We start from the raw sequence: 13,882 nt of genomic DNA on the forward strand, positions 1-13,882 counted from the left end.
GGCCTAACAGGTGCTTCTCCAAGGAGGGAGAAAAGGGTATGGTAATACTTGGATGTATGTGGATAAATGTGTGTATGTGTGTGAATGTTGAGTGAAAATGTTCAACTTAATTACATAACTACCTTATTTGCATACTAAAATAGTAGTTGCCTGACACTCCCAAACCTACTTTTCCAGGTATTGACTATGCAGAGAGAAAGGGATCCTTTTTGTTGGTGTTCAGGTTAATGGGAGGTGATTTTGCTATGTGATTTTGGCTCTGGTAAAATGATGAGTGCCTATCTCCAAAAGGATCCAACAAGGCACAGATGAGTTGAAGGCAAAATTAAAGGCATTTATCTCCTTGGCCAATGAGGATGTCAATGGAATCTGCACTCCCAAAGACTGACATACCATAATGCAAACATGCAGAAATATTTATAGCACTTTGACAGCTCTTCAAAACAAAGGCATGTTGCCATGCTAACTCCTGAGTGGTCCAAAATGTGGCCAGCTAGGATCAGCTCCCTGGTTGGTCTGGGACTTTGTCTGTCATCATTGCTGGTTGACTCGAGTCATGGCAGGAAATTTAATTGACTGTCACTGGATTATTTTGAAATTCAATGTCCATTTATTGATCCTCCCAAGAGAGGGACAAGATTGGAAAGAAATGCAGTGGGGCAAGTGATAATGGTCTGAAATGGGTTTTGATATCTCAGTCCTAAGCTTGAACAATGAGCACCAATCGGACAGATAAAAAGGTGTTCAATGGAGACCTCACGAAAAGGGGTCTGGCATAACACTAGAGATGAGGAGATGTTCCCAGGATAAAAACAGACTCTTTTCGAGATACCCATTGTGTTTTCCCTGTGACCTTTCCAGGGTATTGTAAAGGGATTGTGCTAAATGTGTGGCTATCCCCTGAGGTCTGGGTTGTGGGGAAAGGATAGGCAACATTCCAGGGATAAATTAATTGAAGATTAGTTTAGAATTAAGAGAGATGTCAATGCATGCTCACTGTCTGTCCCAAAGGTGTCTTGGATCTGGGGTTCATATTTTTGGGATCCAATTTTCAATAGCAATATTTCCATCCCTCTTCTGCCAGCCACTGAGGCTGTGACAAAGAAGTGTGGCAAGAGTTCTACTAAAGATAATCATAGCCTCATTGACCAATGGAAGAGGTGCTGGTGCAAATACCCTTCACCTGTACACCAATCTCCAGCTGAATGTACCCCTTCTCTCCATGTAGATGATGTCCACTTAAAGAGGTTGAGAGGGAAGTTATGAGTGTGGCAATAATGCCACAATTGTGACTATGTAGGAACCATGAATATGGACCCACAACAAACATGTAGGTCCATATATATTTCAGCCATTATTTTATAGACTTCTAGGGTTGAGATATGGCAAATCTGTGAGATTTTTCCAAATTGCAGAAATAGCTTCTGGAGCCATAGTTATGTTAGACATATACAGCTATTGATGCAGATTCTTAGTCATACATGTATTTGTTAGGTTGATTACAAACAGAACTGAATAGTTCAATTAATAAGCAAAGTGTCCTGACTTCTGATTTCCTCAATTGCTTAAAATAAAAAAGAAGCTTGAAACCAAGATGGCATTTTGGGTTAACACTCCGTTGTTAACATACACACACACAGATGTACTCACACATTAGAAATGGAATTAATATTTGAAAATATTTTAAATGATTTAAAAACATGTTTTTGAGTGTTTTAAACACTTAACAAGATGTGTTGCAAAGCTCTAAAAAGATAAATATTGTACTGACACAATCTTCATAATTCAGGGCTCATTCTGAAAAAAAAACGCATGTCTGAGCATTTTCTATGTAGAAAACAGGATTTTCTGCATGGAAAATAGTATTTTAATTTAGAAATCCATTCATGAAAAGAAAATGCAGTTTTCTGCACAGAAAATTCTTCAATTGATTTATTTATCACAAAATCCACACATGGTTGATTTACATAGGAAGGTACATTTTCTGCTCAGAAAACTGCATGTATAATTACGCATTGAAATAAAATTGTCTGTGCAGAAATTGCTATTTCCTTCACAGAAAATAGTGTTTTCTGTGCAAAATAACCACATGAAAATTTTGTGCAGAATAAGCCACCAATTGTGAATAGCATCTAAATATTGCATAGTTTTCAAAGACTTTGCTAGAGGGGGAGAAAATTGCTGAAATCATTTTGAGAATAAACTTACTGAAGAACTACATGCCTGCCGCGTTGATATGTATATGTTGGGAATGAGAATAAATATATCTAGACACAGAGAGAGAAAGAGAGAGATATAAACAGAGTGATATTGTATCAAATATCAAAGCCTCTCTTTTTCAAACTTATTTGAATGCAGTTTGAGGAGCAAAGCAATTTTGGAAAGTTTCCTAAGTCTGCCTTATTTCTACACACACATACACACACACACACAATTTTGATTGTAGTAAAGATCATTAAGATTACTCGAACAATTGAGACAAACCACAGATAAGTCCAGCAATATATATGGTAATGGGCTCAGAGCTCTCACTCACAGGGTTGAAATACAACTTTGCAGCTATAGATTACAGTACATTTTGCTGGTGGGGAAATCACATGTTCTGGATTTCACTCTGGATTTTAAAACAGCTGTCCAAGTGGAGAAGAATGTTTGAACTTTTTTCCACTATTTATTTAATATGCAATTAGTAAGCACAATGACATCAAAGAAAAGACAAGAAAAGCAGCACTTTCAAAAGTAGCAAAATGTGATTTACTTATGTGTCTGGTGCACATTAGGCACCCCTATCTGTATATTATAGAATCATAGAATCAAAGAGTTGGAAGAGACCTCATGGGCCATCCAGTCCAACCCCCTGCCAAGAAGCAGGAATATTGCATTCAAAGCACCCCTGACTGATGGCCATCCAGCCCCTGTTTAAAAGCTTCCAAAGAAGGAGCCTCCACCACACTCCGAGGCAGAGAGTTCCACTGCTGAATGGCTCTCACAGTCAGAAAGTTCTTCCTCATGTTCAGATGGAATCTCCTCTCTTGTAGTTTGAAGCCATTGTTCCGCGTCCTAGTCTCCAAGGAAGCAGAAAACAAGCTTGCTCCCTCCTCCCTGTGGCTTCCTCTCACATATTTATACATGGCTATCATATCTCCTCTCGGCCTTCTCTTCTTCAGGCTAAACATGCCCAGCTCCTTAAGCCGCTCCTCATAGGGCTTGTTCTCCAGACCCTTGATCATTTTAGTCGCCCTCCTCTGGACACATTCCAGCTTGTCAATATCTGTCTTCAATTGTGGTGCCCAGAATTGGACACAATATTCCAGGTGTGGTCTAACCAGAGCAGAATAGAGGGGTAGCATTACTTCCCTACATCTAGACACTATGCTCCTATTAATGCAGGCCAAAATCCTATTGGCTTTTTTTGCCGCCACATCACATTGTTGGCTCATGTTTAACTTGTTGTCCACGAGGACTCCAAGATCTTTTTCACATGTACTGCTCTCGAGCCAGGCATTGTCCCCCATTCTGTATCTTTGCTTTTTGTTTTTTCTGCCTAAATGGAGTATCTTGCATTTGTCACTGTTGAACTTTTGTTAGTTTTGGCCCATCTCTCTAATCTGTCTTGAATCCTGCTCCTGTCCTCTGGAGTACCAGGCATCCCCCATTCTATATCTTTGCATTTCATTTTTCCTGCCAAAGTGGAGTATCTTGCATTTGTCACTGTTAAACTTCATTTTGTTCATTTTGGCCCATCTCTCTAATCTGTCAAGATCGTTTTGAATCCTGCTCCTATTGATTGGGTTTTGTCTGTCATGATGTAACCAGAAGCAGGAATAGTTTGGAAAGGCTTGGAACTCCAGTATGACTGCCTTATCTCTGTCAGAAGAAGGTGTCCAGCCATGAGGTCAATGATGAAAGAGTCAATTGGCCTACCTCCTATCCATTGCTGGAATGGCTTCAGCAAAGGGGCTTTTCCTGGAAACTGGCTGGGAAGGAGGCAGCAGTCCTGAGCAGAAATGACAAATCTCTTTAGAAGAGATTATAAAATTAAAATGGTGTTGCTTTGAATCTGAGCTATGGACAGCATTACAATTCCAGTATGGCATATTTCAGGTAAATGCTAACAGAGAGAATCTGGGGCAGCTCCAGGTCTAAACAATCTGAATTATATCTTGATTATTTTTGGTAGTGTGACCCCACTGTTATCAGCATTCATGCATTAATGCAATGGTAGAAGAAGCTCATAACTTTTATTTTAAAATATCTCCGTATTTGGATGAACAAAGAGTGAAATTATTCACCCAAATGCCAGCAAAAAGGGGGATATTTTTGTGTTTCCTTGGCCCTAATTTCTCCTCCCAAATTCCACTAAATTTGGCCACAGTTCACCTTCTGATGTCACCACAGGGTGTTACAATGGGGAACATCCATCCGCGAGTGTCCATCCCTTCATTTCATCTGGCCCCACACTAGAATTATTCTGGAATTTGAAAATGATGGTGAAAGGAATTCTATTTTCAATTACTTGTCACAGTCTGGTTGACAGCTGGCCACATACTATTTCTATAGTGCTGCTAAAGTCCTCCAAAAGTTTTGCAAACGAAGACCTGTGGCCCCTGCCTCAAATGTCAATGAGACAATAAAAATGTGCTCTGGCTTTCAAAAAAGCTAAGCTGCTGAAACCTTTCTCCAAAATAGATTCAGTATATGGTATTTAGATACCACTAAAACAAACAGGGGAGGTATTTTACGACACCATAAAGAAAAAGATCAGAAAATGCCTGGTGACCAAAAAAAAAGGAGGAAGTCCCGATGGCTCTCCATCATAGAGGATGGAGCAACAGCACCCCCCTCTGGGTGGATTCGAGCACAACCTCCAAGGCACCAAAAAGCTGGACATCAACACAGCATACCTCCTTTCTCTTCTGTTTGTCTCTGTCCTGTCTGTCTAAAACAGCACTGAATGTTTGCCGTGTATGGGTACTGTGATCCACCCTGAGTCCCCTGGGGGAGATAGGGCAGAATATAAATAAAGTGTTATTATAATGCCCCCTCAAATTTGAGGTTGAATGTCAAGATTATGAGTCCTGCCATGGTGTACTTCTTTTAAGATGCTTTTATTTGCTTTGCAGAATTGTGTGCTACACGATGGGCCCTATCATGCTTTTATCCATGTTTGTGTTTCCTTGGGATGGTGGAGTATGCCACATTATCTCATTGGCTTGTAATTGTTTAGCTTGTGTTGATAGATTTATGGACAGTCACGCGGGAGTGGCAACTACAGCGAGAACATGCAAGGTCATTCATGTGAAAGAAAAGTTAGGAGGAAGGAGGAGGAGGAAGAACTCCTGAGATGTTTTGTTTAATTGACAAATGGGGCTGCAGCCTGCATAATGAGTGAATGTTTCTATTACCTGACAAATGTAGCCAGCAAAATGAATGAATTGCTTACCTTTAAATTCATTGTGTAATTGCTAATCCTTCAGGCCTAACAAAAACAATGTACCAAGATCTAGACTATTTTCTTAAACAAAGCTTCTAGACCACTGGTTCTCAACCTCTGGGTCTCCAGGTTGGCCTTCAACTCCCAGAAATCCTAACGGCTGGTAAACTGACTGGGCTTTCTGGGAGATGTAAGCCAAAACATCTGAGGACCAACATGATTGAGAAACAATGGTATAGATTTTTGAGAGCCTTTGTTTGCTTGTTTTTTATGAGAATTTGCTTGCTCAAGACACTAAAGCAAATCTACCTCTTCATGGACATCTGAACAACCAACCTCTGCCATGTATAGTTTAGACAAGTGCCCGATAATCACTATGATGGCTTTTTGTATTCTATCATACACTGGACACTCCCCAAGTATCTAGAATTGTGTGATATATCAGCAAATTATGCATGCAGATCCTAGCAGGATGGCCTTTTGCAGATGCCAGATGGTAATTTTGTCAGTGCTGATTGTTTTTAAGTGCAGACCAAGGTCTTTAGATCCTGCACCCAGTGTACCAATCACCACTGGGACCACCTCGACTGGCTTGTCTTTGCAGTTTGATCTTTGAATTGTGTGTACGTTTTGTGTACGTTTTTCCAGTTGCTTCTCGTCTACTCTGCTGCCACTTGGGAGTGCAACATCGACGATCCATACTTTGTTTTTTTTCCACAATCATGAGGTCAGGAGTATTGTACTCCAAAACTCTGTCAGTCTGAATTCAGAAATCCCCAAGTAGTTTGACATGTTCATTTTCTTGTTTGTTTGTTTGTTCGTCACAGGCAGATGGTATTTGTTGCACTAGTTCCAGTAGATCAGTGGTTCTCAACCTGGGGTCCCCAGATGTTTTTGGCCTACAACTCCCAGAAATCCCTGCCAGTTTACCAGCTGTTCGGATTTCTGGGAGTTGAAGGCCAAAAGCATCTGGGGACCCCAGGTTGAGAACCACTGCAGTAGATCATCTGAGCAATAGTATTATGCCTCTGCTTGTAGTCGGTCTGCATGATCTTCTTTCAGCAGCTGAGTATGATTATTATGATATCAGCCAGCACGGCAGCACCTTAAATCAAGAAATAGTTTCCTAAGATCTACAGAGACACTCACAAGAACACCTCAGCAAGCGAGAGTCCAAAAGTAGCAGGCTAAAACCCAGCATCTCAAGCCATGGCTGATACCAAATGAGTGACTCAGAAAACTGGGCAACTTGGAAGGCTCTGAACAGACTGCACTCTGACACCACGAGATGCAGAGCCAACCTTAAGAAATGGGGACACAAAATGGAGTCCATGACATGCGAGTGTGGAGAAGAACAAACCACAGACCACCTATTTTTGGCCTGCATCAATAGGAGCATAGTGTCTAGATCTAAGGAAGTAATGCTACCCCTCTATTCTGATTTGGTTAGACCACATCTGGAATACTGTGTCCAATTCTGGGCACCACAATTCAAGAGAGATATTGACAAGCTGGAATGTGTCCAGAGGAGGGCAACTAAAATGATCAAGGGTCTGGAGAACAAGCCCTATGAGGAGCGGCTTAGGGAACTGGGCATGTTTAGCCTGAAGAAGAGAAGGCTGAGAGGAGATATGATAGCCATGTATAAATATGTGAGAGGAAGACACAGGGAGGAGGGAGCAAGCTTGTTTTCTGCTTCCTTGGAGACGAGGACACGGAACAATCACTTCAAACTACAAGAGAGGAGATTCCATCTGAACATTGGGAAGAACTTCCTGACTGTGAGAGCCGTTCAGCAGTGGAACTCTCTGCCCCGGAGTGTGGTGGAGGCTCCTTCTTTGGAAGCTTTTAAGCAGAGGCTGGATGGCCATCTGTCAGGGGTGATTTGAATGCAATATTCCTGCTTCTTGGCAGGGGGTTGGACTGGATGGCCCATGAGGTCTCTTCCAACTCTTTGATTCTATGATTCTATGATTCTATTACAATGCATTCTGAACTCTGCCACATGCACAATGGAGGACCTTCTTATAGCAACACCAGAAGCATTCTAAGTGGCCAGTTACTGGTCAAAAGACATTTTGTATAATGCCAAGTTTTAAAAATTCATGCTTTTTAAAATACATTACAACTGTGCCCTCAGTTCGCTTCTGATATGATAAATTATTATTATTATTATTATTATTTTACTGACACAAAAACACAGTATATCACAGCAAATGAGATATATATGCTGGATTGTTGTTGTTGTTGTTGTAATTTGTTGCCCACTTCTCATGGCTCAAAGTGAGGCACAACACAGTTAAAACACATTAACATAAATACATGCATTAAAAACAGGTAAGACTTTCAATTGAACATTCGAAAATGAGAAGTGCAAGAATACCAATATGTACAGTCTACTGCATTTTTCAGCAATGGTAGTATTTCCTGACCCTCTGTTAAAAATGGTCAGCCATGCCTTTGACCCTTAACCTTCTTACACATGGTAGAAAGCTCTTTATAAAGTGAAATTGGTAGAGCGTAGTCCTTTTCTAGAAAAAGTGCACCAAAAAGAGTTTCCTGCCAGATCAGAAAGCTCCGGCTACCCTCAAATCTGCCAATTATTTTCCCACAAAATCAATTGCTTGTCCCATTTGGCCATTAGTATGCTAATTATTTTGACAGTCTCTTTGAACACGGCATGGAGGATTTGCGATTATTCAAAAGCAGATGTGTGCTTGCCTTTAATGCTTTACATTTTCAGATGTAAATATTTCCAATATTTCTTGAGGGAGTTTGTCTTTTGTCTTTCATTTCCCTTTTTTTTTCCCTGCCTGAACCGAAGGGAAAAATTTCCATTCCATTTAGAATCACAGTTGTTCAATGATTTTGCAGCTAAGCTACAGAATGAACAGAAACATCTGCTTCCATACAAACTGGGCAGAAGGGAATATAGTCTATGAGACATCTGTGGGAATGCCTAGAGAAGGCCCTTTTAATACATCTCAGCTTTGCTAAGTTTGGCAAGGGTAAAGAATGCAGTTCTTCAGAACGTAGAACTACCGTCTAACTTCAATACCTGAGCCTACTAGTCAGAAAATGGTTTTTATCACATAGAGCTTCTGTTCGGACTTCTTGTGTTTTGGGGAGACCTCTGGGATGGAACTGCTTCAGACCACCAATGTTGGCTATATTCTAATTTAGTGGAAAGAATTGCTGGAGTGAAGCTGTAGACTTAAGCCAGGAGATAAAGTAGCAAAGTTCTGTTTATTTGCAAGAGATGACACTGGGAAGCATGTTTGGAGGAAGCAAGAAGTGCTCGTTGGGAGGAATCAAAAGTGGGAGAGTGGAAACTTTAAAGGTCCAGTGGAAATTTTCTGCACCCCAAAACCACTAAGTACTGTACAGATAGCCAAAAATTACATAAAATGGAGCAGAGAAGTGTTGATCAACCTTTATTTATTTTATTCATTTACAGCTTTTATATTCCGCCCTTCTCACCTCGCAGGGGACTCAGGGCGGATTACAGTGTACACATATATGGCAAACATTCAATGCCATTTTTTGACATAAAAACATATACAGACATACACAGAGGCTATTTAACTTTTTCTGGCCACCAGAGGAGCTGTCGCTTTCATTGTCCATCTGCGATGGTGATGAAGCACTTCCGCATTCCCCGCATGCTTCCCCGCTGGAATGCTTTTCTGGAGTCTTCTTTATGGCCTCATAAATCAGTCAATTTAGCCTCCCCACACTTTAAGGTGGTACCTAATTTTCCTACTTGACAGATACAACTGTCTTTCGGGTTGCAAAGGTCAACAACAGGCTACACACAATTGGTTGGAAACCCACTCCAACCTGGGCTGGCTTCGAACTCATGGCCTTCCTAATGCCTCAACCCCTTAATACATTTCCTCATGTTGTGGTGACTCCCAAACATAAAATTATTTTTGTTGCTACTTCATAACTGTAATTTTGCTACTGTTATGAATCGTAATGTAAATGTCTGATATGAAGGATGTATTTTCATTCAGTGGCCCAGATTTGGCACAAATACCTGATATGCCCAAATTTGATTACTGGTGGGCATTAACCTTGAGTTTTGAATTTGTAGTTCACCTATATCCAGGGAGCATTGTGGACTCAAACAATGATAGATCTAGATCAAACTTGGCCCAAATACTCATTATGGCCAAATGTGAACCCTGGTGGAGTTTGCGGAAAATAGAGTTGGAAGAGACCAAAGAGAACCATCTAGTCCAACCCCTTGCCTTGCAGTCCTAGGCTAACATGCAAACTACTACACCCTGTTGACTTTAAAATCTGTATCCATCAATCCATTGATCTCCATTTCTTGGTAGTCTCCACCCTAGCAACTATCAACAATATTGAGATCACCCATTTATGTTACAACAAGTGGAGACAGTCAAACGGAGATCAATAGATAACGTGTGTTTAAAATGTTGGTTTAACAGAGTATGGAATATGGCTCTACTTGAAAAGCTTATATTCAAATTAAGGTCATTACATGGTGAAAATCAATACAAATTTGTTTCAATGTGGTATTAGTTAATTCTGTTTGCCTATAAAGATTCCTCTCCTTGGTGCCTAAAACAAAACCTGTTGTGATGGTCAGTAGCATGGACTTTGAAGCCAAATAAACTAAATCAAATGAATTCTGAAGCATATACAAAAGGAGATTTGAGGGGACGAAGAAGACAAAATTAATCACAGAATCACAGAATATGGAAATATGAAAGTGGTTGCAAGAGCCATCCAGTCCAACCTCCTACGAATACACAACAAAAGCCCTCATGGAAGACGACTAGCCAATCTCTGTTTAAAGACCTCGAAATAAAAGATGGAGAGAGAGTCTTTTGCCCTCTGAGTCACTCTATTCTGCTGTCAAACAGCTCTTATCTTAAGGAAAAATGCTGTTCCCCATATTTAGACAGAATCTTGGAATTTTAATCCATCATTCATGTTCAAATCTTCAGCCATGGAAAGCTGTCAAACCAAGGAATGAGGTCAAATCAAGTTGTGGGAATGGACATACCTAGTTGACTGGAATAGTGAAAACCTCTTGTTGCTAGTATCATACCTTATAATCCCAAAGTGCTCTTCCAGCAGTCACCAGCCAACCCCTCTCCAATGTCAGAGATACAGCTTAATGGTGTAACATTAGAAAATGCTGACCATTCCCTCTACCTTGGCAGCCATCTCTCTACCAAAGTCAACTTCGACACCGAAATACAACACCGCCTGAGCTCTGCGAGCGCAGCATTTTTCCGAATGAAGCAGAGAGTGCTACCAAGGGGCTTGTTTATAAAGCTATTGTCCTTCCAACCCTGCTATATGCCTGCAAAACGTGGACTGTCTACAGACGTCACATGCAGCTCCTGGAACGATTCCATCAGCGCTGCCTCTGGAAAATCCTGCAAATCTCTTGGGAAGACAGGCGGACAAACGTCAGCATGCTGGAAGAAGCAAAGACCACCAGCATGGAAGCGATGGTCCTCTGCCATCAACTCCGCTGGACTGGCCACATTGTCCGGATGCCCGATCACCATCTCCCAAAGCAGTTGTTCTATTCCGAACTCAAGAATGGAATACAGAATGTTGGTGGGCAGGAAAAGAGATTTAAAGATGGGCTCAAAGCCAACCTTAAAAACTCTGGCATAGACACTGAGAACTGGGAAGCCCTGGCCCTTGAGCGCTCCAGCTGGAGGTCAGCTGTGACCAGCTGCAGAATTTGAAGAGGCATGAATGGAGGGTGAGAGAAATGTGCCAAGAGGAAGGGGCATCAAACCAACCCCGACCTGGACCGTCTTCCACCTGGAAACCAATGCCCTCACTGTGGAAGAAGATGCAAACCAAGAAAAGGACTCCACAGCCACCTACCAGACTCACAAGAATTCTGATCCTGGAAGACTATCCTACCCGGCCAACGAGGGATCGCCTAAGTAAGTAAGTAAGTAAGTAAACCTTATACTCCCAACAAACATTTCAACAAGTACAGCAGTTGAACTATCTTTCAAAGAAAGCTTTCGGGACACAAGGTCAAGGAATAAGAAGCATGACTGATGAACAGTGAGTCACACTAGACATTTTTTTCCTTTCAATCTCATCAGATCTATAAATATTTCCTCAGCATCCCATTTTTCATACTGGTGATTTCTTTCTCTTTACTATTCAGACCTGAATGGTGAACTTCTGGCCCCATAAAATATTTAGATCCATGGATACACAACATTAAAGACAAATGCATCCAGAAAGAGTCTCTGCAAATAATAGAGTAAACTGTCCAGAAAGCTGGAGGATATTCAACAGATGAGGACAGCAGGGGCAAAAGCAAAGTCATCAAACAAATTGCTCTGCTTTTTTTCAAGAAGGAATAAGAAGGAAAAATGAAATAACTTACACATTTCATTGTGCAGCCAAAAGTTTCCATTCCAGGTACCATTGCAGTTCTCTTAGGGAACTTGAGGTCCATAAGTTTTCAAAAGATGGCATGATAATATTTTTAAAATTAATTCCAAACCTTGATTTTGCTGTGTGCCAAGCACTATTTTTATTTATATTTACAACAGTTATATTCCACCCGAATCACAGAACACATACACAGCAAACATTCAATGCCATTGAACAGACAGGACAGTCAACAGATAGAGGTATTATATCTGCATTTTTTCTCAACTTTGGCATCCTGGAGGTTGTGCTCGAGTCTGGCCAGAGGGGGTGCTATTGCTCCATCCTCTATGAAGAAGAGCCTTGATCATAGACTTAGTCCTTCCTTCGATCACTGGCATTTTTCTGATATTTCTTTTATGGTGTCGTAAAATACCTCCACTACACAGATATGTAGACATACCCTACTGTAGATTCCCACTATTTCCAGATCCACAGGCACTTTCCAACACTTGTTTGAGTTGCTTGGATTTTTATATAAGGGACATCATTTTACTACATCATTATACATAATGGGGCTTGAGCATCTGTGGCTAATAAGAGTTGACATCCACCAATACTAACACCCAGTGGACCATGCATTCTCATCACCCTTGACATACCTTGCTTTATATCATTTTCCTTTTTGGCTATTCATAATATTATTATAATGGTATCATTGTTTTTAATAGAGGGTGTGTTGTTGTTTTTTTGCAAGCTACCATGTGAATTTGATAGCAAAATGGAAATGAGGAATATCAATATATAAAATTAAAATGCTAAAATGCCAAGCTGTTCCTTGTGTAAATGATGGTGAATCCCAACTTGTAATCTCGTTTTTGTAAAGACAATACTGTTGACTACCCGTTGGTCCCCTGCAACTGTTGTAAACAATATGGCACAAACATGGGAATTGTGGAGTTTGTTTAAGCATGATTTGGATGAGATTTTTCATGTGTCCCAGTCCATATCTCCTTTCAGCCATTGTCTTATCCTCCCCATTCCTTATTCATGTTCAGCTGTTCTATTGTTTCTACATTCTTGTTCCAATTTTTGTCTCAACCTCTGTGATCATGGCTGAGTCTTTTGTTTTACTATTCATTGTTATTTTAAGATTGGGCTGCTACAAAACAGCTGGCTATAACAGAAAGAGGGAACTTAATAACCAGCAAGTGAAATTCTCAATTCCAAGGATAAGACTGCTCCAGAAAAATCCCTTTTTTCCCACTTTCAAAAGCACCATCTAGGCAGAGATTCTGTCTATAGTATCAGTTCATTTATTTAGATTTGTGCTGGTACAACTGTACCAGGAGCTTCAGCTTCATTTTCTTTCTATTGAGTGTTTGCATATATTCCAAGGTTCCATGCATTTTGCAGTAAGGTGGCTTCCCTTGGTTTGCAATTATAGGGCCAATGACCTGTCTATCATTGTTAAGTTTTGGTTCCACCCCTTTTTCCAGGGCTCTGGGAGGGAAAGGGAACCATTTTTAGTTCAGTCTTATAGTGGAAAGCTTAGCTACAGGATGTGGATCAGCTCCATCTGTAGACAAGCTTCGTTTATCACAGCATCCGGGGGAAACAGAAGCATCCAGGGGAAATAGCGCCACATCTTTCGTGGAAAAGATCCAAAAGAACTCCAGCTGGAGAATCTACAAGCCTTGGCTGGTAGGTCTACTCGGGTAACCAGAAGCAATTGGAGCCGGGAGTAGAACCCACACCAGCAAGCATAGAAAGTAAATTGCCTGGGTGGGGTTAAAAAAGGGTTTTCCTTTTAAAGAAAAGAAACAGTTTATGAAGCCAGTTACCTGTCCATTTGGGCAAGTTAAGAAGCATTTGTTTGACTTGTTGAAGATCTGAGCAATAATAAAGGACTTTGTTAAACTTTTCAAGCATCTAAAGACTTTTGTATAGGAAAATTCTTAAGGCCTCTCAGCCAAGGCAACCCGGCTTCCCGCTGGGCACAAAGAGCACATCCTGTTCAAAAGACAATTATAGGCCCAGCGCGTGACAGCACAAGAT

Source organism: Anolis sagrei, chromosome 3 (assembly GCF_037176765.1).
Source record: "Anolis sagrei isolate rAnoSag1 chromosome 3, rAnoSag1.mat, whole genome shotgun sequence".
NCBI lineage: Eukaryota > Metazoa > Chordata > Lepidosauria > Squamata > Dactyloidae > Anolis > Anolis sagrei.